Source organism: Equus asinus, chromosome 9, assembly GCF_041296235.1.
Source record: "Equus asinus isolate D_3611 breed Donkey chromosome 9, EquAss-T2T_v2, whole genome shotgun sequence".
In the NCBI taxonomy this organism is placed as follows: domain Eukaryota; kingdom Metazoa; phylum Chordata; class Mammalia; order Perissodactyla; family Equidae; genus Equus; species Equus asinus.
In genome coordinates this window covers 53810525-53817525 of record NC_091798.1, presented here as the reverse complement: position 1 = coordinate 53817525, position 7001 = coordinate 53810525, and the positions used below count along the sequence as shown (strand labels likewise).

At 42.2% G+C, this 7001-nt stretch overlaps 1 long non-coding RNA gene across 1 annotated transcript; it reads left to right on the top strand.

Moving 5' to 3' along the window:
* Nucleotides 1-616: 616 nt before the first annotated feature.
* LOC123290153 (uncharacterized) lies at nucleotides 617-4951 on the top strand. Its single transcript, XR_011505881.1, has 3 exons — nucleotides 617-2168; nucleotides 2505-2645; nucleotides 4814-4951. It is a non-coding gene; the product is annotated as an uncharacterized lncRNA (long non-coding RNA).
* The last annotated feature ends 2050 nt before the right edge of the window (nucleotides 4952-7001 follow it).

Below are 7001 nucleotides of genomic sequence, written 5' to 3'. Positions count from 1 at the left end.
TTTATTACCAAATTCCTATGGGATGGCTTATGGTATGAAAGAAAGAAAGAAAGAGAGAGGAAGAGAGAGATCTTTAGTAGTATTTCCTAACTCCTTTAATATGTGAATGATTTTTATGTTATTTCGTATTAAGTCAAATTTCCCATTATCTTGATTTGAACTAAAGCCAGATTGAAATTTGGAGGAGGACTTTTTTTTACTAACAGGGCAACTGAATATTAAGCTATTGCAACCCCGAGACAAGTCCTACTTATGTTTCCTTAAAATAAAGATCTTTTTACTCCCCCCACCCCCATATTTTTACCGTTACCCTATTGAAAATATCGCGAAAATCTGCTCCAAGGAAGACTAATATACCACGAGTGACCATGTGTCATTGTGCCTGTTGGGCACATAAAAAGACTCACATTTCTGTCTACTGTCCATAGAGAATTTGGGATGTATGTTTTACCTTCCTCCCCTAGGGTCAATTCCAGGATGAGACTTGATATCCTAGAGTAAGTTTTTAAGATATTGCCTACTTATTTGGATAAAAATTGTCTATTTTAATCCCTTGCTTGCAATACATAAATTAATTAAAAATATAACGTTGTGAATACATTTACCACAACTTGGATCTTGTAAAAGAATGAAAGGAAGTTCTCAATTTTCGTGCTGAGTGTACATTTTATTACCTCAATAACAACAATATCTAGCATTTTATATCACTCTTACATGATATAAATATTTCATAAACAATATTGCATTTTGTCGCTACAATAACCCTATGAAATAGGTGGTACGATGTCATTAGTCTCACTTTACAGATGAGGAAATTGAGGCTCAGAGGGAGTTTTAAATTACTTGTCCATAGTGAAATGGCTAATAAGTACTAAAGTCAGGACTCAGTCTCTGGTCCTCTAACTCCTAGTTCTGGATTTCTTTTTCCTCTTTTTAAAAAAGTGAGGTGAAATTCACATAACATGGAATCAACAATTTTAAAGTGTAAAATTCAGTAGCATTTACTACATTCACCATATTGTGCCATCTTCACCTCTGTCTGGTTTGAAAACATTTTCATCACCCCAGAAGAAAACTTATACCCTTAAGCAATCACTCCTAGCCCCTGGCAAACACCAGTCTGCTTTTTGTCTCTGTGGGTTTACCTATTCTGGATATTTCAGAGAAATGGAGTCAGACAGTATGTGGTCTTCTGTGTCTGGCTGCTTTCACTTAGCACAATGGTTTTGAGGTTCATCCACATTGTCACATGTATCATTACTTCATGCCTTTTTATGGTTGAGTAATATTCCATTTTACGCATATACTACAATTTCTTTTTCTACTCATGGATGCTTGAATTGTTTCCACTTTTTGGTTTTTGTCAACAGTGCTGCTAAGAACATTCGGACATTTGTTCAAATAATGCTAATTATTGCTAACAGGTATTTGGCTTGCTTCAATTTTTTGGCCATTATGAACATTGCTGCTATGAACATTCATGTACAGATTTGTGTGTGGGCATCTGCTTTGAATTCTCTTGTGCATCAACCTGGGAGTGGAAATGCTGGGTCACATGATGATTCTACGTTTAACTTTTTGAGGAGCTGCCAAACTGTATTCCACACTGGCTGTCCCATTTTACATCCCCGCCAGAAATGTATGAAGGTTCTAACTTATCCACATCCTCGCTGATACTTCTGATTTTCTGTTTTGTTTTTTAAATTATAGCCATCCTAGTGGGTGTGAAGTAGTAGTTTTTATTTACATTTCCCTAGAGACTAATAATGTTGAGCATCTTTTCATGTGCTTTTTGGCCATTTGCATATCTTCTTACGAGAAATGTTTAAGTCCTTTGCCCAATTTTTAATCGGGTTGCTTCTATATTTCTTTAAAAAGATAAATTATGATTTCTCTCCTAAAATTCCGTATTTGCTTCCTTGGAAAATTTACCTTCTTGCTCCATAATACATAATCATGGAGGGAAAATATAGTTATGGTATTTTTGAGATATTTTTATATTGTAGAGCTGTGTATGTGTATGTAAGAGGTGGTTGCCAGGGGCTTACCTGTGAATAAGATATAAAATTCTCCACAGGTGGTGGAGTTGATAACTGAAGCCCCAAAGGGTGAGCTGATCCATTTGTCAGCCACCGTGGTGCTGTCCTCAGCCTGGGAGCACCCTTCAGGTAAGGAGCCAGGGGTGAGTGATGGGATGGATGGCAGATCTGGGAATGTGGACTTCTATTTAACTTGGACCAGGAGAAAGAGGAGTTGCCTGGTTTGCTGCCCTGTGTCAGAGAATAATGTGGCACCTGCTCTGGAGTGAAGGTGAGGATGGGGGTGGCAGCCAGGTGGGAGTGGAGGGAGAAAGCTAGAGGCTCCTCTTACAGGGTTCTGACAGCTTCCTGGGTCAGAGGGTATTATCGCTGTCGGACAGCTGTCTAAGGGAGTCACGATCATTTTTATGCTGTTTTTATTTTGTGAAACTAATTCCCTTTTGTCTTTCTTGGTACTGAGTACAGCTCTTTGCAAGAGTGCCAGCCTGTCTCAGGTGTGCTAAGGGGAACCTGGGCAAAGGTTCTGTGCAGATTTGGGCCAGTGTTTTGAACGGAAGCAAAGTGTTCCTGGAGCCAAGGGAGGTGGTGGCAGCGGTGGAAATAACGGTGAGAAGACACCAGAGGGAAGGAGAGGCTCGAGAGCCAGACTGCAGGCCGATTTCCCCCGGGACCCCTCCCTGACACACCTCTGTTCATCCCCCAGAAGAATCTAGTTCTTTTAAAAATGTGACTGGATAATACTTTGAGATATTAATTTACAGACTTTTCTCCTATTTGCCCCTTTCATTTCCCTCCTTTCATCATATGATTGGCTCTGGTCCCCAATCTCAGGAGAAGGAAGTGACTGGCTAAAAAGCGGAAGCACGCTATAAATTACTTGTTTTCGTGCTCCAGAAGTCTGAATATTTAGGGGAGCTTAGAAGATTTTGGGTTTGAACAAAACGTTTGGGTGAGAAAGGGCTTTCCTTTCACCTCCAAATTTGAAAAAAATTCTCCTGGGCTGAGTGGGAATGGGGAGAGCTAAGGTGGGTGCGTGGGCACGAACACAGACAGGAGTGTGGGTCCCAGCGCTGAAGGGACCGCGCCCTGCTCTCCAGGAGAGGCTGGGAGGTGGCGAGGCCCCAGGAAGGGAACAGTGGTGTTGGAGGTGCTGGGCTGAATAATGGCTCCCCCAAAAGGTCTACATTCTAATCCAAGAACTGGTGACTAGGTGACCTTACATGGCAAAAAGGACTTTGCAGATGGGGTTAAGGATCTTGAGATGGGGAAAATTATCCTGGAGTACCCAGGTGGACAGTATAACCACAGGATCCTTACAGGAGGGAGGCAGCTGAGCAGACTCAGTGAAGGAGATGTGATGATCTTACATGGCTGACTCTGAAGATGGAGGAGAGGGTCGTGAGTTGAGAAGGGCAGGTGGCCTCCAAGAGGTGGACAAAGAAGTAAACGGATTCACCTCTAGGGTTCCCAGGAGGAACCAGCCCTGCTGACACCTTGATTTTGGTTCATGAGACCCATTTTGGACTTCTGACCTCCAGAACTGTAAGATAAGACGTTAGAGTTGTTTTAAGCCACTGAGCCTGTGGGGGTTTGTTACAGCAGCACTTGGGAAGTAAGACAGCGGGGATGGAGGCAGGGAGGACCGGAGGCTACACGGTGCATCTCCTGCTCCCCAAGTGGGGCCCAGAGGAACCAGCAGAGGAGCTTAGGACCCACGTGCAGGGGCAAGGGAAGCCCCCGCCCTGACCCTGGAGACTGGTGACCAAGGACCTGGTGGGCTCTCACATCCAGTGCCCTGGTATGACAGGAGCACCCCAGAATTTCCTGTCACAATCCTAGGGAAGGCTGGAAGCTCCCTCCAAGTGACATTAAATATCTATCACCCAGCCTAAATGGGCACTTCTAATATAAATAAAGAAAGTCATCATTCTCGTGCACTGAGCTTGGGGGCTGAAATTCCCACTCTGTACATAATGTTTTCATTTCAAACACTGTGGGCCACATGCTTTATATATGTATATTCTAGTTAATTTTTGCAACCTGGTGAGGTAAGTATCCCTCATTATCCTTTTCATTTGATCCCGAAAATGTGGCAGATAGAAGATTTTTGCAATGAGAGGGACTATATTCCATTATTTTAAATACAAAAATTATAATGAGTTCCAGGCTTAGTGCAAAAATTTCAATCAATTTTCTCTTAACTGAACATCTTAAACATCTATATAACAATCCATCAAGGATTTCTGCATCATATAAAACATTAAGAACACCAATCATCTAATTATTAAACACAGCAGTGGATATCTTGTGTTTGACACACAATACTGTACAGTATTACGTACCAACTATATTTTCCTTCTACACTGAAATGAACTGCAATTAAATAAGCAATGCGTGTACACAATGAATGCAAATGACACTAAATGCGATCCTTTGGGGCAAATGGCTAAGGTACGACTGTGGTGCTCTCTGCAGCTTCAAGCCCACTCAGATGTGCAGTATAACTTTTTCTCTGCCGTGTCTGTGAGATTTCCTCAAAACTTTGGTGACCATGTAATTCATGGTATGGTTGGGACAGTTTTTGTGAATGAAGGGGGAGCTGTTCCTAACTGTCTTGGGATGATAATAGTTGAAGCCGGAACTCTCTGGGACAAAGTGGGATATACGGCCATTCTACTGAGAGCAGTTCTACAACTTGGAAAATGCATTTTGCAAGTTTTATGGTAAATATTTGGATAGTAAGAATTCAGTATTTTCTTATCTCTGTTTTTCAGATAGGAGAAACCAGGACTCACAGAGAGTTAGCACTGGCCCGAGGTCACACATCATTAGAGTGGGAATTCAAACCCAGGTCTGGATGCTTTACGCTGTGGGTTTTGTGAGTGATTTCAAAGACTTTGGACTTGGACCTCTTTTCTGAGCCTCCAGAGAACTTGTTCCAGCCCCACAACATGCCTGGAGAGGCCTAGGGCAGCTTTTCCTTCCAGTCCCCTAACTCACAACTTCAGTGCTGATGTTAAGGGGCTAATCTGAATGGTCCTTCATCTTGAGGGCCTGCTTCTACTTCAGGGCTCCACTGCAGCAGTAGAGACGGGACACGATCATTCCACTGATGAAGAGTCATTAATCCATTCATTCATTCTTTCAACTGATGTTCTGATGTTCATTGCCTTTTGCTTGTAATCACAATTCTTGTCTTGACTCCTATATTAGTTTCCTCAGGCTGCCATAACAAAGTACCGTGAACATAACAACAGAAATCTATTCTCTCACAGTTCATTGGCCAGAAATCTGAAATCAAGGTGTCAGCAGGGTCATGCTCCCTTCAAAGGCTCTAAGGGGAGAATCCTTCCTTGCCTTGTCCAGCTCATGGTGGTTCCTGGTATTCATTGACTTATGGTAGCACAACTTCAATCTCTTCCTCCATCTTCATATGGCCTTCTTCCCTGTGTATCTGTGTCTCTACACAGCTTTCTTATAAGAACTCTAGTCATTGGGTTTAGGACCCTCCTAATTTGACATGACCTTATCAATTAGATGACATAATGTTTTACATTCAGATTTTTCAACACCATTATTATACTCATTGGTCCTCATTTAGAATGTCTCAGTGTCACTCCTGTGTGAGATGTGAGCGCATTCTGCCAGTCCGCAGACATGTGCTGGCATTTCCTGCTAAAGAGAAAATGGACCACATACTTCTTGCTTGTGCTTATAAGGTCTGAATGGGAATTATTAGGCCATAGGGAAGATTTGTAAGAGATAATGGTAATGTGATCATTTTATTGGTCATTCCGTTAGAAGGGAGGAATCCCTTAATTTTCCTTCTTTCATTGGAAGAACTGTTTACGAAGGTGTAGTTCAACAAGTCTGGAGAGCTATGTGAGAGTCATATTGGGGCCTCAGGGGCAAAAACCCTCTTCTTAAGGAAAAACTTGGGAGTATAAACAGATACTAATGGGGAATAATTAGGTTGTGGTTATTTATGCCTGGACTTATGAAAGAGAAGGAGCTCTGTATACTTAGGGCAAAAGAACACACTCTCCTGATGCAGAGAGAGGAGCTGGACTCGAGCTGTCTCTCTCCCTAGGTCACCAGCCCCGTCTTCTACCCCTGCCATGGTCTCTGAGCACCATGAGCCACCTGCTGGCTTTGACCCTTCTGTTTTTGTCTCTGACAAACCTCCACATAGTAGGGGTTTGGGAACAATTCATTCATTCACCTGTACATTTATTTGTGTATATACCCTTGTTCATTCTTTCATTCATTTATGAAGGCACTCACTCACTCATTTGACAATGTTTCAACAAGTATTTGATGAAAGCCTGTATGTGCCTTGTGGCAGGCAGGTACTGACTGAGTGATATATAAAAATAAAGGTAGTCACAATCCTTGTTCTCCAGAAATTTATTGTTTTATTTGAGACAAATCTAGCACATATTTTAGAGCTCAGTACAATACATGGCAGTTCAGAATGTCAGTGCCAAAAAAGTGGCCCAGATACTAAGAGCTACAGGAGCTCCTGGAAACGAGCCTAAGCAGTGAAGGGACTTGAGCAGGGCCCTAAAATATGGAGGATTTTGGCAGATATGGAACAGGGAGAAGGGACCTCAAAGCAGAAAACACAGAATAAGCAAAGGCAGAAGGACATAAATAATAACGGTGTTTATGAGGGAGAGTGGAGAGACTATTCTGGCAAGAGAGAACGGGCCATTATCTGGAGTTATGGGAGATGACTATCAAAGTAGATCAGGGCCAGGCTGATGAAGGAATTTGAATGAAAGAAACAGCATATTGACTTTATTCAATATGGGTCTTGAGAATCACTAACACTCTTGAATAGAAATGATGATGTTGGAAAGAACTTAAGACAGTTAAGGATAATACCATTACCCAAATAGTCAGGCAGAGTATAGGGGGAAGGTGAACCCTGATTAGGGCAACCTCCTTCATAGGCAGTGG